The sequence below is a fragment of the Balaenoptera borealis genome (assembly GCF_965194805.1).
Source record: "Balaenoptera borealis genome assembly, chromosome: 18".
In the NCBI taxonomy this organism is placed as follows: Eukaryota; Metazoa; Chordata; class Mammalia; order Artiodactyla; family Balaenopteridae; genus Balaenoptera; species Balaenoptera borealis.
Window position 1 is genome coordinate 16,458,166 of NC_138877.1, and position 26,322 is coordinate 16,484,487.

The 26,322-nt window shown below is 41.4% G+C and overlaps 2 long non-coding RNA genes across 8 annotated transcripts in view; one reads left to right on the top strand and one right to left on the bottom strand.

Annotated features, from left to right (window-relative positions):
• Positions 1-26,322, top strand: part of LOC309615705 — an 88,819-nt gene that overhangs the window by 5,500 nt on the left and 56,997 nt on the right. For 6 of the 7 annotated variants that reach the window (XR_014236986.1, XR_014236987.1, XR_014236988.1 and 3 more), the window contains exon 3: positions 1,878-1,978. This is a non-coding gene — a long non-coding RNA (uncharacterized lncRNA). Of the gene's footprint in view, positions 1-1,877; positions 2,271-26,322 lie in introns of those variants that run through there. The other variant, XR_014236992.1, reaches the window with a different exon arrangement.
• On the bottom strand, positions 2,365-6,759 carry LOC309615716. The gene is made up of 3 exons (XR_014237012.1): positions 6,122-6,759; positions 5,145-5,293; positions 2,365-4,182 (listed from the first exon to the last, which is right to left on the bottom strand). It is a non-coding gene; the product is annotated as an uncharacterized lncRNA (long non-coding RNA).

A 26,322-nucleotide genomic window follows, 5' to 3' on the forward strand; every position in this document is an offset into this window, starting at 1 on the left:
CAGCCTTTAAAACACACTGAAATATTCTATATTCTAAGGTTTAACATTTTAAAATGGAACTTCCAATTAGCTGATCACTGATACCATGCTGAAGGAAAAAACTGATTTGTCTCATATGTTGACGTTATATACTTCAAATAATTTTGTGTTTGAACAACAAACTGAAAACAGAACATTTGACAGCTACATTGCATGCCTGCACTCCAGAAGATTACAACCTGGAAAAACTCTTTCCACAATCCGAGACTAGGCTCGGTGAGATCTCGCCCTCCTGTTTTTCAGATTTATATATCATCTGAAACAAGATGATATGTATATTGATAAATATAAATATATATCTCTTGTTTCAAAATGTTTTCATTTCTAAGCCATAAATCACTTTTTACTCAGAAGCAGAATATACACATTTTCTTTATGCCCCAGTGTTAATAAAAACTACCATTTTTCAACAGTAATTATGGACTAAGCACTATATAGCTATTATATGAATCAGTCCTCAAAGCCAACCAATAATGTAGGAATTCTTATGATTCATATTTTACAGAAATTGAAACTGAGGTACACAGAGCTAAGAAACTTACTTAATGTTGTACTTTAGAAGCTTATCTAATTGTAATCAGACTTGATCCTACTGTTATCAAAATCCAGAGCTCATGTCCTGGTTAACACACCTTCTGCCTCCGTAAAATGTTGGGATTTTTCTAGAGCCCTAGAAATTAACCAGAGGTTAATTTGATGATTCAGTTTTTTGCCAGAAAATTGACATTGGAACATTTTGGGGGGTGGAGGGATCTTTGTCAGCAATCAGCTCTGCCTGAAACCAGTTTAGTTTATGTTAATGAAAGAAGCCTAGAGATAGAATATAAATGACAATAATAATGCTGACGTTTGCATTTGTATAACACAAATGATGTCGGGGATTTCAAGCCATTAGCACTTGCTTATCTGAACAGACAGCCTCAGACCATCTACATCTACAGTAAGAGCAACCTGCCCTTCCAGAAAGGTTGGCTCATCTGGAACTCTTTCCAAAGCTCTCCTGATCCTCAATAAAGCACATCAAACCAAGTTCACCAGGTCTCCTGAGCTCTATCCCCACCAAAGAAAGTGGTTAGCTTTGGATCTTTATCTAAAAGCCATTCCTCACATGAGTTTCAGAAGCTCAGATTTAGCTTAGAACAAGTGAACATGATATTTTACAATTCAAATGAGGGACCTTACGTTATTCCAATACTACTGAATCCAACTCTATTGCTGAACATGCTGGGGATTGATCAAAGCCATAAGGTTTACTTTCATGAGACAGTAAACAAAATTAAGAGCAAAACAAACAAAACCCTTGTGTTCCTCTCCACCTCAAAGTGAATTGGAAAGTGCCCTCTCCACCACCAGGTGAGCATAAAATATCAGGAATATTTGTAAAGCACCTTTAGAAAAACTTACTTTGGGAAGGGGATGGGTTCCTATCTTAATGCCCCCAGTTTTCATAAAAAGCATGAATAAAACACCCTTCAGCTAAGAGTTTAGGCTGTGTTCTCCTGTCTTCAGCCTCCCATCACAGAGACATATCGGCAGCCTCTATGACCCACAGACTACAGGCCAGTATTAGTCAGAAGAGCTTAGCTGTGGCTACCTTCCTTCCAGTCAGTTTAAATTGCCAATGAATCACGAAAGGGAAATCACCCCTCCATGCTTTCCCATCCCCAGGAGATGTCCTAGTTTTAATTAGCCAGTGCATCCAGTTGTGAGAGTCAGCAGATAATCATAATTTTGTATGATAATCAAGTAAAATCAGTATAATAATCCAAATATATTATCTCTTTTCTTCAATAGTTGTATATTTGATACTTGATTTGATGTTTTACTTTTTATTGTAGACACAAACCGACAAGGCCTGGGGAAAGGAGCAGAATGCCTCCACCTGGATAGGAAAGCAAATCACGTGTGTCCCTCGCTCATCTCCAGCCAAGGCTATAGTGTGAGTAGAAAGCTCTGGAAACACAGTGGCTCTCTTATAGATCACAGTAGCTGTTTTATCAAGTATGCTGTGATGTTGGCCCTACCTGCAAAATATGATAAAATTAAATCACCAATGGCTCTTCCAAGAAAAGCAGAAAATCAACAAAGCACGATCAACTGAAGTTCTTTTATTCCCTAAGTAGTGTTCAATTTATTCTGCATTTTGAAATTTTATCTTGATATTACTTGCCACCTACATAGCTCAAAGAGGTATTGTAAGGATTACAGTAATGTCTTAAAGTACTTTGAAACAGGGATGAAATGTTTGTTCTTTGACATCGGTACAACCTCGTGGGTAGGTTTTTGTTACTATACGAATGACTTCAGCTTAGGTAAACACATGATTTCTAAATCACTGATATTTGTTCTAAATCCTGCTATGACTCCTTCATGTTCAAATGTTTTGCACATCGGTTGCCCAAATCCAACTGATTCTTTGTGGATTCAGAGATAGTATGTATAACATCCATGGAATGTCATAGCAAGAATTTAGGAAAAGTCTCCAATCTCAGGGATTTTTATTACTTATCCATGCCCTACAGCTGAGTTTTAAAAGGAAAAACTCATGGAAATGACTTGAGAATTCTGAACCATCGATGCACCTTTTTATGTGGCCTGATATACCAAAACATTGCTATAAAGGCTTTAAAAATCCTCTGACATTATGCTTGATAGTCTCAGCAGGCAATTAAAAAGCGGTTAAAAATAAAGTTAGCTGACTCATTTTGGTAGTTTAGCTGATGATGATTCTGGCAGCTTCATTTAACAGATAATGTTATCATAGAAAGCAGCACAACTTTAACAATAGAGCAAATTTCTCTAAAACAATTGCAGAAGAGAATTGATACAGTGTATTCTTTGGTTTTCTGTGGCTCTTTTTGGGGGGCAAAATTCTTAAAAAACTAAACCCACTCAAACACCATAGCATGTTTTGTAAGAGTTAGATGTCTCCAAGAAACATAACAACTGGAGACAAATGACTTCCTCATGAAAACAGAATAGTCCTACAACATTAGCACTCTCAAAAAAAAAAAAAAAGAAGAAAGAAAACAAAAACATACAGAACAGAAACAAGAAAAAGTATTCTACTTAAAGGGAATTGGAATATAATGGCTTCTGGGTCCCGAATTTTTTTTTCTAGGTCTGATTTTTTTTTTTAAGACAATCGAAATACTTATTTAGAAACTAGCTTCTAAATGCTTAATTACCTGTTAAGACAATTGATTAAGGTTAGCTTTAGTAATTTTAAAGCATTCTTTTAGATAAACTGCCTTTCAAACTTTGAACCATAAACTATTTTTATTTAGGAAGTCACGTGAAGAGTAATTCATGATGTTTTTTCCAATCTTCTCAGGTTTAATGCCTTACGTATGAGAGAGAATAAAGTGATTTTGATAGTTAAAAAAAAAAGAAACATTTAGGAATAAGGCAGTAGCTTAACGTTAACGTTCACTTTTATAATTAAAAAGAATTCATGTCTGTTCATGTAGACAAATTATTTTAACAAGAAATACCACCTGTATTATCAGATTCTGCAGTTATTCCTAGATTAGTTATTCTTGGCAACGGTACTGTAAAACTGTGTCACCCTGTGTGTGTGTGTGTGTGTGTGTGTGTGTGTACGCACGTGTGCAAGCCTGAGGGCGTACACGCTCACGTTCCTATGTGTACACACCAGGATTCTATTAAAAGATCGTAAATGCCACCTTATTTTCACAACCTAATTAAAACATACAACAAATTCAGTCACTGATTGATAAACAAAAATTGATGAGAACCATGGAAACCTCTTAAATCAGGAATCAGGAGGACCTGAAATTAAGAAACAAAAGAAGTTGCTAAAATTACACAGTCAAGGTAAGAATTTGTAATGTAAATGTTACCCCCAAACACTTAAAGGTGTGAAAGTTTTTTATTAGGAAGGACCTTCACAGCTACATTTGCTGATAAATTCTTAAACTGGTCATAATGGAAAAATAATTTTTAAATGGGTCGTGATGAAGAAATTATTAAGGTGGTCATAATGGATAAAGTACTCTCTCTTGTTTCCCAGAGAGAGTCAAAGGCCTTTCTTGAGTTGGACCCAGGTGAGGGGACATCGGTGTTCCTTAGTGCACACTCACTTCCACCTGCTGCCCTGCACCGCGTTCTTCTCTTAGGCAGCTGAGAACGACAGCAGGAGAGAGGAGCGAGGGGAAATTTTTAAATCGTGATATCCTACACAATTTAAAATCCTCAGTGTGCTGTGGTACCCATATGTGGCACTCGCGCTGGTATCCACCAGACATCACACTGCTCCCAAGCTCGCAACTTCTCCCTTTAAATAGCACCTGTTGCAATCTTAGATTGAAGTTAGTGCATCTAGATTTTGGGGGTTTGAGGAACCTGACTGTTATGGGCTACATTGCATCCACCCCTCCAAATTCATACTTTGAAGCCCCCAGAACCTCAGAATGTGAGTGCGTTTGGAGAAAAGGCCTTTAAAGAGGTGATTAAGTTAAAATGAGGCCATTAAGGTGGTCCCTAATCCTATCTGACTAGTGTCCTTATAAAAAGGGGAAATGTGAGCACACACAGAGGAGAGATGATGTGAGGACAAAGCAAAGAAGGAGGCTGACCGCCAGCCAAGGAGAGAGGCCTCAGCAGAAACCAATCCTGCTGACACCTTAATCTTGGACTTCTAGCCTCCAAAACTATGAGAAAATTAATTTCTGTTGTTTAAGCCAATCGGTCTGTGGTATTTTGTCATGGCAGCCCTAGAAAACTAATCCACTGGCTAAAGGATCAGTTACGTTTTTCCAAAGGTTAGGGTAGATTTTTAACATTCCACTGAGGGACTAAAGGGCCCTAACCCAAAAATGCAGTTAAGCAAATAAAGCACTAACTTGAGAGCAAAGTCTCAACAAAATCCATGCTGCTAATGCACGGTTTATGAACAAGAAGCATGGTCAGCATCAGAGGAAAACATGCATCTAGAACTTACTATGTTCCAAGCACCGTACCATATAAACTCATTGCATCTTCCCAAACCCTGTGGGGGAGGCACTCTTTGACAGAAGAGGGAATGGGGGCCCGTGGAGGTTGAGCAACTTGCACAAGGTCCCCTAGCTAACAAGGATACCTACCCAACAGTCTGCTCCAGAGTCTTTGCTCAACAGTAATCCGTGTGGCTTCTTTAGTAAGTAGATCTAATACTTGTTACCCCTCCGTCACCAACCCAGCAGAGGGCAGTGAACTGTGGTGAGAGGATCGCTAGCGTGGAAGGTTGAAGGACCTAAATCCAGATGCAAACTCTTATTCATTGTTCCTCCAGGCAGTTTCCTTATCTGAATAAGGGGAATGATAATACTTGCTGCTGTGAGGCTCCACTGAGATAATTATATGAAAGCGCCTGCAGGTGGGATTAGCCCCAGGCATTGCAGACTTGTTTACAAGGTCTGAGATTCCTTTTAAAGATAATTCAGAGGGGCTCTCTGCTGAGTGGCAACCCACCATCCACCATGGCTCTTCCGGTCCATCAAAGGCTTAACTTCCGCTTCCAGTTAGTCTTGTATCTGTAGTGCATGAGGGCTCAACCATGCCCACCCGTACAGGTCCACTACCCCTTGCCCTCAGTAAACCATCATGTGGACAAGTAAGAATGGCAGGGGAAAGAGGGCCTCACTCTCCCTTCCCTAGCCCCTGGAGGTCTTCTCTCCCACCTTCCCTAGGCTTCTGGAGAGCCCTTAGAAATATCACATTTAGGAAAAGCAGCCTTTGGATGAAAGGCATTTTTGTGTGCGGCTCGTTGAAAGAATGGGAAGGCCAGCCTATTGAATAAGGCAAGGGTAGACCAGATCCTCTGGTGGTCCCCTCAGGAGCCTACAGAACCCGCATGAGGTCCCTCCCTCCCACACCCAGCTACCCAAAGTGCATTCAAGCTCCCACCACCACCCCCCAACCCCTCCAGGCCCGTGTGGCTGAAGGCACCCTAATGCCAGACCAGCCTTTCCTGAGACCAGCCTCAGATGTCCCGACTGGATCCGGTCCACCCAGATTGCAAATACTGGCCATCCACATAACCTCTGTGGCTCCTTTGCAGGCCCGGGCCTTTTGGAATCACAACTGACACTGTGAGTTGTCAGTCGGTCACCCCCATCTCTCAGACTCGGTCTCATCCGCGTTGTCCGTGCCTCTGCCGTCCACCTGCTTGGGCTGATGACAACATTTCATTATTTCCCTTCCTCGTCATAAGGTTAACCCCGGGCCTCTCGATGGGCAGGGAAACACTCTTCGGAGAACCTGCTTTTGAAATCCACACTCCCCACACACGCTTGCATTCCTCTCAGCTCACATTACTGCAGCTGCTCCCGCGTCTGGATCTAAACCCTCATCTCATGCCCCGCGCAGCCGAATTACGTTGCCCAGGGAGCTTTTAACATCTTGGCAGGGACAGAGCGCAAGCCTACCCCACTGGAGACTAGCTGGGCTGGGCCCTGTATTTGATAGCCATCTTAACATGTTCAGAGCCATAGGAATTTTCTCCCCCTGTGCTGCTGGTTTCTTTCCATACTACTAAACTTTGCAAAATAAATGACCAGAATGCCGCAGGCCGGGCTAAATTCAGTGCGCAATCTCTAGCTGTGCAGCATAGCCAAAGGGACATGCACGGGCTTGCTTTTCCCTCTCATGGAAATAAACAATCCAAGAAGCAGAGCACTCACTTTTTTAAAAACAAAATTTAATTAAATTTATTTATTTATTTATGGCTGTGTTGGGTCTTCGCTGCTGCGCGCGGGCTTTCTCTAGTTGTGGCGAGCGGGGGCTACTCTCCGTTGCAGTGCACGGGCTTCTCATTGCGGTGGCTTCTCTTGTTGTGGAGCACGGGCTCTAGGCACGTGGGCTTCAGTAGTTGCAGCACACGGGCTCAGTAGCTGTAGTTCAAGGGCTCTAGAGCGCAGGCTCAGTAGTTGTGGTGCACGGGCTTAGTTGCTCTGCGGCACGTGGGATCTTCCCGGACCAGGGATCGAACCCGGATTCTTAACCACTGCGCCACCAGGCAGCCCCAGAGCACTCACTTTTTTTAGGACCAGATGTTCATTCACCGCATGACGTGGGTTGTCCCTGCCAGTAAAGAGCAGGGAGCCCAGTGGTCCAGACTGACCAGATCAGTGTGGCACCCGACGCCCAAGAAAGTCATCTAGCCGTTCCCCACGGCATATTCTTGCCACACCTCAAGTGAATGGCCAAAGGGTCCAAACCCAAACTACCATCTAACTGAAAACTATTACAATCTAGGATTTTAAAGTTACATATCCTAGACCATCACAAGGCGTAGTAGACCACGTACAGTTGAGTTTTGCCATTTCTTTCCGTTTGAGGGATCCCCATACGTAATTGTCCACAGTTGTTATGGGACATCAGAGAGCCAGCATGAGGTCTTGTGTCCAGGAGAAGTTCACTGATTCCAAACATATTATACAGCTGTCACGTTAGTTTTGTTTTTTTTTTTAATAAATTTATTTATTTTTGGCTGCGTTGGGTCTTCGTTGCTGCGTGCAGGCTTTCTCTAGTAGTGGCAAGCAAGGGCTACTCCTCGTCGCGGTGCGTGGGCTTCTCATTGCAGTGGCTTCTCTTGTTGCGGAGCACGGGCTCTAGGCGCACAGGCTTCAGTAGTTGTGGCATGCGGGCTCAGTAGTTGTGGCTTGCGGGCTCTAGAGCGCAGGCTCAGTAGCTGTGGGGCACGGGCTTATTTGCTCCGAAGCGTGTGGGATCTTCCCAGACCAGGGCTCGAACCCGTGTCCCCTGCACTGGCAGGCAGATTCTTAACCACTGTGCCACCAGGGAAGTCCACGTTAGTTTTTAACACAGAAAATGATTCTCTGCAAACTTAGCCAAGATGATTTATTAGCTTTGATCTTCTAATTGAACTGTGTTTCTCTCCCTTGCCATCTTCCTCCATCATTTTCCAATTAACCTGATGGGGCAAAAGAAAAGTTGCCCAAAAACCCGTTTTCACTCTGATAAAAGTGTTTTTTAATAACGTTTAACAGCAATGTTTTAGTGCCCCCTACTGGTATGTGACATTAGTGGTCCATTTGCAAAAAAGGTTCACTTACCTTTTAGAGAAAAGATAATAAAAGATAACTGATAGAAAAGAAAAAAAGAGAGAGAGAGTCTTTTATGAGCCTTTAAAATTTGTCTAATATTTATACTATATAAATACTTAAGAGTAATAGATACTCTATCATTTTTATTATTGTTCATTGTATAGGCATATTTTAACATTAAACATCTTGATTAATTTATATCTTTCACTCTATCCAGTATTTAGTTGGGGTGAAAAAACCTTTATCAGTTTCATTTTGGGAACTGGATCATTTTTATTTAATAAGTAAATATACTCGTTAAGAGAGAATTTCCATTAGATCTTCACACCCTCTCTGAGGCTGCTTATTAGTCTAAAATAGAACCTTTGTTTCACTTCAGAAAAAGAGAGGAAGTAGGCTTTGGGAATGGATCCATCTTTAAAGGAAATTTATGCTTTGGATTTTTATGAACAATGGATAATAATTATGGAGGCAGATTGCTGAATAGCCATTATGATAAAATCCAAAATCCCAGTAAGGAGAAAGGACAAACGCTCCATGCCATAAGAGATCAGGAGACGGAAGAACTACTAGAGGGGACAGGAAGTAAGGCAAAGAGGTGGGGAGGCGGGGTAAGAGTTGGAACTGGAGTGATGAGGAATTAAATGTGGAGAAAGATTTTTGTCCCTGATAAAGCAAGCCCTGTTTTAGATAGTAAAATAATTTTGGAACAACGATTTGCACTTAGAAACCATTTTTTTCTCATTGTATTTGGGTAGAATGTGCAGCCAACTAGGGCAGAGGGAGCCCATATGGCCTAGAGCTCTCTGTCTACTCCTAGCCAACACTAAAGGGGAGAAAATGTAAGCAGGCGTCCAAGGACGCTCCACAGCCAGCTGGAGCCTGGTCTGCGCTGAAAAGTCCCAAGGGCCCAAGAGGGGAAGATATGCAGTGATTCGGGGTTTCCACTTCAGTCAGTGATGGGCAAGCCTGCTTTTGAAAGCCAGAGGGAAACTAGAGATAGCTTCGTGTCAAAACTGGGCCAAGTGAAACCTTTCCACTCATAATCTTGGGCCAGGTTTGAAAGATTAGCCCTGACAGTGAAAACCACTCTCAAAGTATTAGATCCTCACAAAGAGCAAAGCTTCGCAGGAAATTTAAATTTCCCGAAATACTCTCCTCAAGGAGTTTCTAAGCTGTTTTCAATCCTTTAGGCTTGACCTTCCACTCAGACTTTTTTCCCTTATCCTACTTTTAATTTTAAAATTCATTGGAGGAGCATTTAAGATACATTTGTCATATAACTTTTATTTCTGTCACTTATTTCCACCTCTTGCTTTTAAAATCTGTTAAGTGAGAAGTGAACGTTTCATCAAGGCATATACTTAAAATGTCCAAAACCATGGAATGTCTCAGTATGTTCTGCCAAAATCTTAATTCTAGGTATTTTAGCTTCAATTTTAATAACTGCCATTATTAGTCATACTGTAGGGGAAGAAAAGCTGCCTTAACTGACAGTTCTTCTAAAACCAAACCTACCCATTATAATTTCGCAGGAACTAGACAACTTGAAAACTGTCTCCAGGGCCTATTTCTCATAAGGTCAGAAGCACATTATAAATTTAACTCAACTTTACATCTCAGCTCACGCTCTAGGGGAAGGGAAGGGACAGGACAAATTTTTTTTTTTTTAAATAACCAAGCCTCTTAAAATACAGATCGTTGTTATGAAAGAGCTCATATTCATCTGCATTCCATAGTTAGACTAAAATACCTAGCTCAAAAAAAGAATAAAAATGGACTGTCACCTACAAACACATTATGGCTTATCCAGTCTTGAATGGGGATGTGGGGCTTCTTGTTTTGAAATCACAACCCCCTACAGGTAGGTAAAGTTGGAAACCCTGATATAAAAAGCAGTTGCCCTGATTTTCTTTATGCTGAGTTCTTACCACTAACTTAGAGAAAACCTAAGATTGCATAGTTGTTCAACAAGATACTCACTGATGCTTCCTTACACAATGTTTATGAATAAGAACTAACATTTAGTTCCTGCTGATTATGTGTCAGGCGCTGTCTTAAGCACTATATTATGCAACATAGCACAACCCTATAGGCTAGGAACTGAGTTTTACAATCGCTATCAGATGGGGAAACTGAGGCACAGAGGCAGTAAGTAATTGACGCACAGTGGCACAGCTGGTCATAGAGCCAGGCTACCCGTGTCAGTGATCTAAGTGTTGTTTGCTGCACGGACCCTGGGCCACACTGCCCCGTGGGAGCAAGCGGGGAGTCCGGGGCTCGCTGCAGCAAGTGCCTGGGAGGAAATCGCCAGCAGCCAAGTGCTGAGCTGTGTCTTTCAGGGACGGTAAGGAGTTTCCCAATCAGAGAAGGGGTGGTGGTGCTCTAAACAGGGAGAAGAGCACATGGAAAGGTACAAAGGGATAAAGTCTGCCGTTTCATCAGTGCAGGGCTATGGAGGGCTTTTTGGGGGTAGGTTGGGGTGGGGAGAGGCTTTTTAAAAAGAAGATGATCATTATCAACACTGTGTTTTAAAACAAGATCACCCTGGAGAAACTGTGTGATCTATTTTCAGCTCTTTTAATCATGCACATAGAGGCGAATTCAACCCCATTGTTCTTGGGGAAGACAGGAAAGTGATGCTTCAGAAGATGCCAAGTGCTCCGCTATTCTCTTCTCACAAGACTCTGCTCCGTATATTATGTTTTCATTAGTGGGACGCCTCCTCCCCGAATCTGGATTTAGCCCACTCTGTGCTTATACATTACAAAATGATCTTACACATGTGCTGAGCAGATGTTTGCAAGGATGGTGGAACTGAGGGAGAGATCTGGGGGTTCGATCCCTTCTCCACCTGTAACTGGATGGAGAGCGGGAAAGGGGCCTGGGCGGCTCAGCTTGGATGAGGCTGAGCTGTCTGTCCCTCAAGTGAGGGGAATCAAGAAAACTGACCTGAACTTGGGGAGATCTTTAGCACAAGAAAGTAGGTGGAGGTTTTCATATATCGGGATAGTTTAAGAAAACCTTGTCATTCTGTTATATTTTCATCAAACATTTATTGAATTTCAACTCTGCCAGCTAGCATGCTAAACCTTGTTCACTGAAAATGAACAAGGCACATTTTGGGAACTTTGGCAACTTTGCTTTAAAAAAAAAAAAAAAAAAAGCAACCTCTTAGCTCTATTCTTCATGCCACTGATCTGGTAGTTATGGGTAAGGCTAAGAAGCATCCTAAATATTGCTTATTGAAAACCACCACAATAGGTGATGGGTTGGGGGAACACTCTGGCTGTCCAGTGGTTAGGACTCAGAGTTTTCTCTGCTGTGGGCCCGGGGTTTGATCCCTGGTTGGGGAACTAAGATCCCACAAGCTGCATGGTACAGCCAAAAAAAAAATGTGGGAATCCCAAAAATTTAAGAATTAAAAACAAATGATGATGAGAAAGGGGTACCATGACTCAATTTCTGTCTTAAAAAAAATATGTACCCTGGACATGTCTGTCGGGTAGACACAGTGCTTTCCAGACCCAACTTCTCCTCCTAGATGGAGCTGACCTGCCTACAGCCCCTCGCTCAGGGAAGCTGCCCTGCACTGGTTAGGGCAGTGTTGACCAGGATTGAATAAAAAGGATCAGAGGTTCTGATCCCAGGGCCAGCCATCCACAGACAGGATCATGAGGTGGCCTAAAATGATGGTTCTGGCCAATATGGAGTATGGTTGTTACTAAGCCAGCCAGATGGGCTCCTTCCAAGTTTAAGTATACAGGGTTGAGACAAAGTTGGCTCGTTGGTAGGGAGAGGAGGCCAGGGCAGCAGTAGCAAGAGCATGCAGACCATAAGAACCGGGCAGACAGGGGCTTCCCTGGTGGCGCAGTGGTTAAGAATCCGCCTGCCAATGCAGGGGACACGAGTTCAAGCCCTGGTCCAGGAAGATCCCACATGCTGCGGAGTAACTAAGCCCGTGCGCCACAACTACTGAGCCTGCGCTCTACAGCCTGCGAGCCACAACTACTGAGCCCTCACGCCACACCTACTGAAGGCCGCATGCCTAGAGCCCATGCTCCACAACAAGAGAAGCCACTGCAATGAGAAGCCCATGCACTGCAATGAAGAGTAGCCCCCGCTCGCCGCAACTAGAGAAAGTCCACGTGTGGCAACGAAGACCCAATGCAGGAAAGAAAGGAAGGAAGGAAGGAAGGAAGGAAGGAAGGAAGGAAGGAAGGAAGGAAGGAAGGAAGAAAGAAAGAAGGACCAGGCAGAGGAGCTGGCTCCTAGAAGGGCCTCTGATCCAGGTCAAGTCCATGTGGACTTATCACAAATCCTTTTTCTCTTAAGGGGGTTTGAGTGAGTGAGTCTTTGCTTCTGAAGTAACTAGTGCCTAGAAACCATCCCAGGAGTAGTGCGGAAGATGGATTGGCAGAAAGGCAGATTTTTGGCAACTCTGCATTTGATTAAATATTTTATTGCTCTCCTTTCAAATTATTAGTCCAATTGTTTTACATTAGATGCTGTCACTTGTCATTTTCCTCAGGCATTTTCTTTTCACTTTGTACTCCAGAATGGCTGACATTGTGTTCCTTAAACTTTGCATCTAATGGGTCCTCTATAAATGTTACATCTAGAAAGCATGGTGTGCTTAAAGACAACAGCCTACTCATAAGCTTTTTGACCAACAGGAAATTCAGGTTTCATAAACATAGTAGAACTCCAGTTTGGAGAATTAAGATGATTAAATGTTTGTAAACACTTAGCACTGTTTCTGAATGTTAATTGAAGTCTTTGTTGAGGGCCTGCCATGTATAGGCTCAATGTTCTGCTCACTCCTTTTTTTTTAAGTCAATAAATTTTTATTTGAGGAATTTCACATGCTATGATTCCTTCCACTGCCAATCCTCCAAAGTTTGATTCTTTTTTTTTTTTTTTTAAATTTTTTTTTTATGTATTTATTTATTTATTTATGGCTGTGCTGGGTCTTCGTTTCTGTGCGAGGGCTTTCTCCAGTTGCGGCAAGCGGGGACCACTCTTCACGGCTGTGCGCGGGCCTCTCACTATCGTGGCCTCTCTTGTTGCAGAGCACAGGCTCCAGACGCGCAGGCTCAGTAATTGTGGCTCACGGGCCTAGTTGCTCCGCGGCATGTGGGATCTTCCCAGACCAGGGCTCGAACCCGTGTCCCCTGCATTAGCAGGCAGACTCTCAACCACTGCGCCACCAGGGAAGCCCCAAAGTTTGATTCTTAATCTTCCCGATAGCCCTTTTAAAAAGAACTTTTGCTTAAGCCACTGTTGTCGAGTCACTTAGTCCACAATTCTTTTAGATGGGTTTCTTTGATCTATACTTAAATGTGGACATACTTCAAAAATTACCCACCTGTAATCTTTGGAAAGAAATTTCTTCAAGCAATTTACTTTTTTTTTTTTTTACAAATTTATTTTATTTATTTATTTATTTATTTATTTTTGGCTGCGTTGGGTCTTCGTTGCTGCACGCGGGCTTTCTCTAGTTGTGGCGAGCGGGAGCTACTCTTCATTGTGGTGCACGGGCTTCTCATGGCGGTGGCTTCTCTTGTTGCGGAGCACGGGCTTTAGGTGGGCGGGCTTCAGTCGTTGTGGCACGTGGGCTTCAGTAGTTGTGGCTTGTGGGCTTTAGAGCGCAGGCTCAGTAGTTGTGGCGCACGGGCTTAGCTGCTCCACGACATGTGGGATCTTCCCGGACCAGGGCTCGAACCCGTGTCCCCTGCATTGGCAGGCAGATCCTTAACCACTATGCCACCAGGGAAGTCCCAAGCAATTTACTTTAAGGCCCTAGAAGTTAAATTGTAGGAAGTACATTGCTATTTTGGGAAATGATCTAAAATATATTATTCCTTAATCGTTTCTAATACTGAAAAGTCTTGTTATACCCAATTTTCACTCATGAGCCTAGCAAAAACTGTCTCAGGTCTCATTGGCACCACTGCAATAAAATTACTGCGATGGAAGCATAACCTGTGTCTCCACGTAGCCACTCTGCTCATGCCTTTTATCTCATTTACTCCTCACAGCAAATTTGTGGAACAAATATGCTCACACCCATTTTACAGATGAGGGAACTACAACTCAACAATATTGAGTGACTTGCCCAAAGTCTCTCAGATAGGATATGGGGAAGTTAGGGCTATGAATTGAATATAGGTGGTGATTTTCCTGTTACACCTGACTTTTAAGTTAAACTCTTCCATCCACAGCTTTCAAAGGGACAGCTTAGCATGCTAATTAACCTTTACTCCACCCCTCCTCCACAATCCCTAAATAGACCCAGAAAGGGCACCTAACCTGAAGGGACCAATCCATAGTGTGATCAGGGGCTGATGATGTGGATAAAGATTAAGACTCTGCCCAAACTGAGACAAATGGATCCATTAGCTTTTATCCTTCTTAAGAATGTAAACTAAGAGACAAAGATATTATTGTGAGCCAGTGGTGGACCTTTTCACTAAGAGGTTATGATGTTGAATTGAGAAGGCCCAGTAAATGCAATGTAAGCAAAGAGGAGCAATGATGAAAGCAGTTAGACTTTCCCAGTCTCATCCCTTTGCAAGGTGGATTTAATTTTCCGGCTCTGAAGTCCAAAAGAAGAATATTTGTTGTATCCTTAAACACACACCCACACCCACACCCACACCCACACACACACACACACACATATTACTCTTACTATATCTCTATAGTGAGTAGATACAAATAGAGACATCTATCTCTCTGCATGTAGTGGACATGAATAGATAATAGATGGGTAAATAGATGATAGATGATTGATGGATGGATGGATAGATAGATAGATGGTAGATAGATAGACAGACTAATGTAAGAATAGAGTAGAACAGACCAGAAATAGTCTTATTGACAAGTCCAAGAATCTCTTGACATTATGCTGTCTTGAAGAAAAACACATCCACTTTTATCACAGGACCTTTATGATACTGGAGGCCTTCCAAACTTGCGCACAATTAATTTCCAACTCTTACTCATTTGAAGCAATAGAGTCAACATTTCCTTCCTACTCCAACTTTTTAAAAATTGTTAGAATCTGTCTTAGTCCGTTCGGGCTGCTGTGACAGAAATACCATAGACTGAGTACCTTATAAACAACAGAAATTTGTTCTCACGGTTCAGGAGGCTGGAAGTCCAAGATCAGGGTGCCTTTTCCACGTCGTAGACTGCTGACTTCTTGCTATTTCCTCACATGGCAGAGAGCAGAGGACAAGCTCTTTTGTGACTCTTTTACGAGAACTAATCCCATTCATGGGGGCTCCACCCTCATGACTTTGTCTAATCCCAATCACCTGCCAAAAGCCCTGCCTCCTAATAGCATCCCAGCAGCACAGGGTTTCAATGTATGAATTTAGGGGGACACTGACATTCAATCCATAACAGATTGTGTTGCATATGATACATGGTACCAGACAGTGGACTTGCTACTGGCTGGGGGAGAGTTAGGAACCCGGAAGACCCAAAGGGGCATTAATGAAAGGACGTTTACATTCTAAATTAAAATACAGAGAGACAGGGTCAACCTTTCACCCTATACTTGTCCCCAGCAGGTCCTGGGGACAATTTTGGTCATCAGGCCTTGACAGATCCTCAGCTCTGGGAACACCAATTCCATATTTGCTCCTGTAACCAAATCAGCCTCTTGGTCTTCTTTGCCCAAATCAGATTAGATCCCTAGGGCTGCTCTGAATAGCTGCACAAGTAGTAGGTTGAGCCACATAACGTGGTCACTATTTGACTATTCTTGACCTACGTAAACAGCAGTTCCACGTAGTTCAACCCAATACTTACTGACAGAAATATACTTCCAGTGTTTCTCAACAGGGACAATATTAACATTTGGGGCAGGACTGTCCCGTGTATTACAAGATATTTAGCATTCCTGGCCTCCAGTCACCAAACACCTGTAGCACCACCCTCCCCTAAGATTCATGGTGACAACCAAAAAGCAAAAACTATCTTCCCGACACACATTTTCAGGTATCCTCTGAGTGGGGCAGTAACATTCCATAATGAGTTTATATAGGATTGTAAGTTAACTGCCTTGAGATTTTCATATATCACCAGCAAGTAAAAGAGAGAGAGAGAGAGAGATGACAGATGGTAAAGTGATTTTCCAAAAGCAGAGGACACAATATGAGAACCAGAAACCATCAGATTCAGACTGCTTTGCAATTAAACCACCAAAAAATCAGCCCATGTTTCCAAAATTCATGTATAGATTTGGAGGAGTGTCAAGTGTTCAACCTACATAGTACCTAGCACAAAATAGGCACTCAATAAATGTGTGGGACAATTGGAAGGATCCTAATCTGATTGGGTTCAAATATACTGATCACTGATTAGCACTGTCTTATAGCTAATTGTATACCTGTCTCTCACTCAAGACTGAAGCTGCTATAGCTAGCGATCATAACGGATTTACCTTTCTCTCCCGCAGTGGTTTTGTAAATAGCAGGGAATATCTTGAACATAGTAAAGGTCAAAATCAGTGGAATATGATGAAAGGTATAACTGGACACACTATCTAGTAAAGCGTTGGCCCCCTGGCTCCTGGCTGTCTTTCAGAATCAACTTGGGGAGGGAGGATTGTTAAAAACCTCAGATTCCCAAGACTCACCCCAGAGTCTCTGAAATCAGAATCTTGGGACTGAATTAGCAGCATTTGTATTTTTATCAGTCTCCCCAGCTGGCTCCAATATGCCTGCCTGGGGCCAATTTTGAAGACCTGGGTTTATAGAACCAACATCTACAGCAGTGTTTCTCATACTTGCAAGATGACAGAATTTGTTATACAAATGTCCAGGTCCCTACCTTGGAGACCCTGATCAGAAAGTCTGGGGTGGGTCCCAGGAGTCTGTGTTTTTAATAAGCATCCCAGGTGATTCTTATAACCAATCAGCATTACTAGTTAAAGGAAGGCCCGCTGAACCTAGTCCCCAGGCTGAAGGCTAGATGCCCACTTGAGGTTTTGTGGTTGGTTGCTACGCAGCGTATTATAGCAGGAGCTGTTGGAGGATGTGCTTACCAAAAGGTTAAGTGAACTAAGAAAGAGGAAGACTTGGCCTACAAGAAGAAATATAACCAACCTAGGAGAGAGGTATCCTTAAGAAGACGTAACAAGAGACCCCAGGATGATAGCTGTTCACTATGTGCAGAGGGCAACCAGTCCAGAGCAGGTGAAAAGCTCCCAGGCAAGACTTCTTCAAGAAGGTGAAATTGATGGCGCCGATGCACGTCAGTATCTTGAGTGGAGAGGAAACAGCCGCATAGCACAGGGAGATCAGCTCGGTGCTCTGTGACCACCTAGAGGGGTGGGAGGGAGACGCAGGAGGGAGGACATATGGGGATATATGTATACGTATAGCTGATTCACTTTGTTGTACAGCAGAAACTAACACAGCAATGTAAACCAATTATACTCCAATAAAGATGTTAAAAAAAAAAGGGATTTAGATACTTAGAAGGTTTTTATTTAATCCTTCTATTGGAAGTACAGTACCTTTTTTTTTTTTAACATCTTTATTGGAGTATAATTGCCTTACATTGCTGTGTTAGTTTCTGCTGTACAACAAAGTGAATCAGCTATATGCATACATAACACCGTATCCCCTCCCTCCTGCGTCTCCCTCCCACCCTCCCTATCCCACCCCTCTGGGTGGTCACAGAGCACCGAGCTGATCTCCCTGTGCCATGCGGCTGCTTCCCACTAGCTATCTATTTTACATTTGGTAGTGTATATATGTCCATGCCACTCTCTCACTTCATCTCAGCTTACCCTTCGCCCTCCCTGTATCCTCAAGTCCATTCTCTATGTCTGTGTCTTTATTCCCGTCCTGCCCCTAGGTTCTTCATGACCATTTTTTTTTTTTTAGATTCCATATATATGTGTTAACATACAGTATTTGTTTTTCTCTTTCTGACTTACTTCACTCTGTATGACAGACTCTAGGTCCATCCACCTCACTACAAATAACTCAATTTCTTTTCTTTTTATGGCTGAGTAATATTCCATACCTCTTACCAGTACGTCTTATCTTCAGTTCAAAACTTCTGTTTTACCTTCTGTGGAACAAATCTCCAGTCTTTTGCCAGAGTAGGGGCAGGTGATATAGGCACCTAGCTGCTGCTTTTTTTTTTTTTTTTTTAATTGAAGTATAGTTGATTAGCAATATTATATTAGTTTCAGGTGTGTAGCATAGTGAGTCAATATTTTTATACATTGTGCTCCATCTAAAGTTATTACAGAACAATGGGAATATTTCTCTGTGCTGTATAATATATCTTGTTGCTTATTTATTTCATATATTGTACCTAGCTGCTTCCTAATAGATTTTCAATCAGTCTTTCTTGTTTTGTTATACCTACCACCTTCTGCCCTCACTTGCAGAGGAATGTGGTGTAATCAATTACTGATCTTGCCAGGGGCGGGGGAGTTCTATAGAGTAAAACAAGTTGTTCCCATTTTCTTGGTCTGCTAATCCCTTATCACTCACCCATTGTCTATCCAGCCTCCAAAATCTTTTCACCTTTTCTCTATTCTTTCCAACTTTACATGCTTATGACTTAAAAAAAGAAATCTCTTTCCTGTCACTTTAGTGAGGTTTCAGGAGGGAAGGTAGATGGCAGGAGTTCAATCTGTTATCTTTAGACAGAAACTCTGGTATAGATTGCAATTATGACAAATGTCAAAACTTTTTATTATGGAAAGCTTCAAATGTATACAAAATACAGGAGATGTTAATAAACCCCTCATATTACTCATCACCCAGTTTCAACAATTACCAATTTGTGGTCAACATTGTTTCGTCCATATCCCTTCCTATTTGCTCCTCCTCCTGGATTCTTTTGAAGCAAATCCCTGACATCATATCATTTCGTTTGTAAATCAATCATGGATTTGAAGTGCTTGAGTAACTGCCTCTAGAGAATGAATTTCTGATGAGGGTACTTCAAATGTTAACTAATCCCCTCTAGAGTGTGGGTTCCTAATTAGTGTACTTCAAATGTGAGCAGCCTCTAGGTTATGGATTAAAGTTAATTTATACACACACACATCACACTGTTTTGTTTTAAATATTTATTGGAGTTTAGTTGATGTACAATGTTGTGTTTGTTTCAGGTATACTACATCACACTGTTAATACTAAAGTATTTTAAAAGTAAATCACCCTACAGACAACCTAACGCTGTGGAACTCAAAGTCTAGAATTCATGGATTTTGTTATCTGACCAGAGGGGAGATACAGTATTAGAAAATAGAGGTTATTCGTGGAGAAAGATGGAGAACTTGAGATAATGTTGGACACACAACAAGAAATAGAGACAATTGTTTATATATGATTAGGGCCCAGAGAGAGGTCAGGCTAGGTATTCATATTTAATCGTTGTTCTTACAGAAATGAGAATTGAGAGCTTGAGCACAAGTGGTTTGTTCAAATGAGAGGGCAGAAGGAGACCAGAATGGCCTGAGCTGGGGATGGGAGAGGCAAAGGTGATACCTGTTTGACAGAAAGGGAGTTGGGTTGTGACACTTTCAATTTGCAATACTTCATCACAGAGAGTGTGGTATACACGTTTGTATATGCTGTCCTCTAGGGGCAGGGCTCTTAACCACCTGGTTGTGAGCTCTTTTTTTTTTTGGCTTCACCACACAGCTTGTGGGATTTTAGTTCCCTAATCAGGGATTGAATTTGGGCCCTCAGCAGTGAGAGCAGAGTCCCAACCACTGGACTGGCAGGGAATTCCCTGGTTGTGAACTCTTGAAGAAACCTGTGGGGAATTCCCTGGAGGTCCAGTCGTTAGGACGGTGCTCTCACTGTCGGGGCCCCAGGTTCGATCCCCAGTTGGGGAACTAAGATCCCCAACAAGCCTCTCAGGGTGGCCAAAAAAAAAAAAAAAAAACGAAATCTATCGACTTCCTCTCAGAGTAATGTTTTTAGATGCATAAAATAAAATATATAGGACTATGAAGGAAGACAGTTATGTTGAAATACAGTTATCAAAATATTTTTAATGTGATAGAATGAGTTACTCTTTTTCGACACATTAAATAACAAGATCTAGTGGCAGGTCTAATAATTACTGTAACTTTGAAGCAGTAATGAGCGTAAATTATATTTTGAGATATCTGCAACAACTCTAATGTGATATGAAAATAGCTGTGACTTCTATGGGTGACAGAGTCTTAATACTACTATTACTACTGTGTTTTGTTGTATACATTCATAATTGAAGGAAACGCTAATTTTCAGTTAGAGGCAAATGGAAATAAGGGAGTAATTTTTTTTCCCCTAAGTTCACAGACACTCCCCAACCCTGAATTCTATCTACATATATACCTCCTCCCCCAGTGAGACCCTAGACGCCAGGTTAAGACCCCGTGGTGGGTGGTCAGTTGAATTACTTTATTAATTCAACAGCTATTTATTGCGTGTCAATCTGTGCTAGACATGGAGATACAAGGATAACTAAGCTTCAAGGAGCTCACAGTGAAGACGGGGAGACTGATACACAAATAGATGATGGCTATTCAGTATGGCAGGTGCAATGATGGAGGAAAGCCTGGTGTATAAGGAGGGGCAGAGGAGGCCTCTGGAAGCAGTTATGCACGAAATAAGTGAGTGACTTGAGGTCAAAGTGAACTTGGATCCGAGCCTGTGCTCCACAATGGAGGATCTGTAGGCTGAGCTGTGAAAAACCTCAGGATAAGCTGTATCCACCACACGGAGCCCAACTTGCCTGTCAAGGCTCTATACCATCCATGCCCACCTCCTTCTCCAGCCCCTTCTTGAGGCACTCTCCCGATCACTCTCTCTTAGTCTCCAAGTCTTAAACACACCATTTTCTTTCCTGCCTCAAGGCCACCCTATGTGCTACAGCTTCTTCTCCTCACTCCCAACACCACACACACACACACACACACAGAGCTTATGCCTATTCATCCTTTAGTTCACAACTTAAACATCACTTCTTTGTGACTCTCCTCTATATGCACAATACAGTATTTAACCAGCCCTCTCTTTTTAAAAAAAATTTTTTAATTGAAGTATAGCTGATTTACAATGTTGTGTTAGTTTCAGCAAAGTGATTCAGTTATACATATATGTATATATCTATTCTTTTTCAGATTCTTTGCCCTAATAGGTTATTACAAAATATTGAGTAGAGTTCCCTGTGCTATACAGTAGGTCCTTATTAGTTATCTATTTTATATATAGTAGTGTGTATATGTTAATCCCAAACTCCTAATTTATCCTTTCCCCTCTTTCCCCTTTGGTAACCATAAGTTTGTTTTCTATGTCTGTGGGTTTATTTCTGTTTTACATGTAAGTTTATTTGTATCATTTTTATAGTTTTAGATTCCACGTGTAAGCGATAACATGTGATATTTGTCTTTCTCTGTCTGGCTTACCTCACTTAATATGATAATCTCTAGGTCCAACCATATTGCTGCAAAAGGCATTATTTCATTCTTTTTTATGGCTGAGTAATATTCCATTGTGTGTGTGTGTATGTGTGTTTATTTATTGATTGATATATATATATATATATATATATATATATATATATATATATATATATATACACCACATCTTCTTTATCCATTCATCTGTTGATGGACATTTAGGTTGCTTCCATGTCTTGGCTATTGTAAATACTGCTGCAATGAACATTGGGGTGCATGTATCTTTTTGAATTATGGTTTTCTCTGGATATATGCCCAGGAGTGGGGTTGATGGATCATATGGTAGTTCTATTTTTAGTCTTTTAAGGAACCTCCATACCGTTCTCCATAGTGGTTATACCAATTTACCTTCCCACCAACAGTGTAGGAGGGTTCCCTTTTCTCTACACCCTCTCCAGCATTTATTTGCAGACTTTTTGATGATGGCCATTCTGACCAGTGTGAGGTGATACCTCATTGTAGTTTTGGTTTGCATTTCTCTAATAATTAGCAATGTCGAGCATCTAACCAGCCATCTCTGACGGACATTTAAGTTGTCTCTAGTTTTTCATACCAGCAGTGCAGTCTCACACACACATACGCACACACACACCTTCTTATACTTGTACCTACGTCTCTGATAGATCCATTTCTAGAAGTGAAATTGCTAAGACAAATGCACATTTAATGTTTCAATCAATACTACCGATAGCTCTCCAAAAGGTGCCCTAGAGAACCTGCTTTCTCACACTCTTAACAATATTGGATCTTACTAAGCTTTTCCATATTTGTTAATACTTTCATAAGATGGCAGCAGTCTCATTGCTAACTTTGCATATCTTTGATTATTAATGAGATTGAATATTTTATCATTCTATTATTTAAGATAAGATGTAATTAGTTTGACATTATAGATAGAAGGATAGAGACTGAAAAAAAAAAGAAAATTAAAATTTCTGCTAAAGAATGAAGGAACATCTTAGGAAGGAAAAGCACTTTCTCAGCTTTGATATAAATGGCATTCATGCCTAACGCACATCTTGCTGCAAACAGAGCATTTTAAACCATGTTTAAAGTTAACCCATATATAATTGGCTGCTCTGCTTCAGAATTATTACTGGAGATGCTGCGTGATCCTATATTGGTAAATTTTCTGATATATAAGCTTTATAATCATCAAATAATAAGCTTCCCCTTTGTGCACACATCTTGGTTTCTATGCTTTTTGTTTCATTTCGGTTTTTTTTTTTGGCCACAGCACGTGGCTTGTGGGATCTTAGTTCCCTGACCAGGGATCGAACCTGGGCCCTCAGCAGTAATTTATTGATAGTATTGTATCAATGTCAATTTTCGGATTTTGATCATTGAACTATGGCTGTGTAAGTTAACATTAGGGGGTGCTGGGTGAAGGGTATACATAGACTCCTATTATTTTTGTAACTTTTCTGTAAGTCTAAAATTATTTCAAAAATAAAAACGTTAATTAAAAATAAAATAAGCTTCATCTGAAGCGTGATTTTCATAACACACATTAAAAACCACATCCTCCTGGTCATAGCTATGCTGAGGATTTGAATATTATTCAGAATTTCCCCTAATACTGAACTGCTCTTCACTGAAACCATGTGGTTTCACAGAATGCTGAAACGTTTTAAAAACAATTTGCATTCTCTTTCTCTTCTTTCATCTTTGAGTTTATGGAGCTCCCTGTTGTTCATTCAGAAAATAATTCTTACCAGCTTAAGCTACCAATTAATGTAAAAGAGAAGTAGGAAGGGTCCCTGATCTGAATCTGGTGTTCTCAGCTCTGTCATAAATGAACTATGAAATCACTGGCAAGTTACTCCCTCTGGGCCTCCATTTTCCACACTTATGAAATGAGTGAATTAGTAAAAGATATTTGTCTTTCTCAGTTGGGGAATTCTGTGCTTCATATTCATAATTCCTGACTCCTACTAGCTTGACCTCCACCTCCAAGTTAGGCTAAAAGTTTTGGTGTAGAAGTGACCAAAGACTGTAAATGCCAGTTTGTAGCTCAGTATGTCAAGACATTAACCAAAGTTAATGTATGTGGCATAGATAATTGGGTTCTTAATTTTTAATATCTCAGAAAGTTTAATAAAGATCTTAATCTCATTTAAATCTCTTGATTTTACACACTAATGAATAGCAGTGAGTTATATTCACATGGTGAAATTCAATCTATCCAAATCAGAAGCTTCATTTTAGGACCATATTTCAAATTCCTTTCCCACAGAAGCATCGTTCGGCAGCCACAAGTATGGCACACCTGACTCTTTCCTCCCCTTTCTTTTCCTGATCCCTCTTGCTGAAGGTATAGGGAATAGAGATTGACTCAAAGTCAGACATTGGTGGCCTAAACCACCAATCTCTAGATTATTACAAGCTGACCTAGAGCCTAAAAGAATACTTGTCTTTTTTTTCTTAATTTTATTGAAGTATAGTTGATTTACAATGTTGTATTAATTTCTGCTGTACGGCAAAGTGACTCAGTTATCACAGGATATTGAATATAGTTCCCTGTGCTATACAGTAGGACCTTGTTGTTTATCCATCCTATATGTACTAGTTTGCATCTGCTAATCCCAAACTCCCAATCCTTCCCTCCCCCACCCCCCTTCCCATTGGCAACCACAAGTCTGTTCTCTGTGTCTGTGAGTCTGTTTCTATTTCATAGATATGTTCATTTGTTTCGTATTTTAGATTCCACATATAAGTGATATCATATGGTATTTGTCTTTCTCTTTCTGACTTATCTTGCTTAGAATGATAATCTCTAGGTCCATCCATGTTGCTGCAAATGGCATTATTTCATTCTTTTTAATGGCTGAGTAATATTCCATTATATCTATATCTATCTAACTATATATTTATAGAGATATATATATACCACATCTTCTTTATCCATTCATCTGTCAATGGACATTTAGGTTGCTTCCATGTCTTGGCTATTGTACATAGTGCTGCCATGAACACTGGGATGCATGCATCTTTTTTTTTTTATCAATTTATTTATGTATTTATTTGGCTGTGTTGGGTCTTCGTTGCTGCGCTCAGGCTTTCTCTAGTTGTGGCAAGCAGGGGCTACTCTTCATCGCAGTACACAGGCTTCTCATTGCGGTGGCTTCTCTTGTTGTGGAGCATAGGCTCTAGGTGTGCAGGCTTCAGTAGTTGTGGCACGTGGGCTCAGCAGTTGTGGCTCACGGGCTTAGTTGCTCCGCGGCATGTGGGATCTTCCCAGACCAGAGCTCGAACCCATGTCCCCTGCATTGGCAGGTGGATTCTTAACCACTATGCCACCGGGGAAGTCCCCATGTATCTTTTTGAATTATGGTTTTCTCCAGATATATGTCCAGGAGTGGGATTTCTAGATAAAAGAACAATTTTCTTTTTGCCCATAATGACACTGGAAAAATGACTTCTCTTCTGTTTGTTTCTCACTTACCATCCCGTTAAAAATTCTTTTTTCATTGTGGCCACTTTGACATTTGCCCCACTGACCTTTCTGCCTTTAATTTTTTCCCAAATAGCCCTACTGAATTAGCCCCCCACAACTCTGAGTTATTACATTGTTATTCCACTCTTTAATGATTTTTCATCTAAACATTAACTACCGCTTCAAAGTTCCTATGTTTGCGATGATCCCGTTAGAACATTTTACTGAACCCAAATGAAGAAATTCCTTTTCCCTTTACTCCAGGGTATCCATATAATTGCCCTCAAATCTCTCCTTGAGGGGTACTGGGAAAAAAATACTTGGTTTTTGGAGTTGTTGATCTAGGGTTTAAATCCTGGCTGTACCACTTATTTGCAGCCTTGGGAAATTTATTAAATTCCTGTAAATGGGAATATTACATACCTTAGAGAATATTCCAAAACTCAGTGATGTAATATGTGTGAAGCACACAGCACCAGGCCAGTCCTTCCAAGAGGAACCTACCACCTCAGTGGTGCCTGTGATGATCTCAGCCACGATGCTGATGACAGTAATTACTCGTAGACTGGCACGCATGGAGCAACCACCTCTACTGCCCTCAGCCACCGAGCTACACCCTTCCAGCTTTCCTGCACCTTGGCTAACATGTGCTTCTTCCCGAAATGGTAGGTGGTCCTCTATTTGGCTTGAGAACAGAGCATTCTTTTTTCAAATGGTTGGAGTATCTTCATTATACACATAGACCATAGGACCTAGAATCTAAGGATAGTAGATTCTTTAGAATTAAGTGTGTAAATGGACAAAGAAAGGATGTTTTTAATGTCATGGTCTCAACTGTGAAGGTATGACAATCCTTCAAAACTATGGCCAGATTCTGCATATCTTCCAGTTATACACCCACTTCCATTCATTCCTTAAAATATCATGAAATGTTGTTACATACAAAGGGATATCTGTAATATAATTTTTATTTATTTATTTATTTTTGGCTGCATTGGGTCTTTGTTGCTGCGCACGGGCTTTCTCTAGTTGCGGTGAGTGGGGGCTACTCTTTGTTGCGGTGAGCAGGCTTCTCACTGCGGTGGCTTCTCCTGTTGTGGAACACGGGCTCTAGGCGTGCAGGCTTCAGTAGTTGTGGCACGTGGGCTCAGTAGTTGTGGTTCGCGGGCTCTAGAGCGCAGGCTCAGCAGTTGTGGCGCACGGGCTTAGTTGCTCCGTGGCACGTGGGATCTTCCCAGACCAGGGATTGAACCCGTGTCCCCTGCATTGGCAGGCAGATT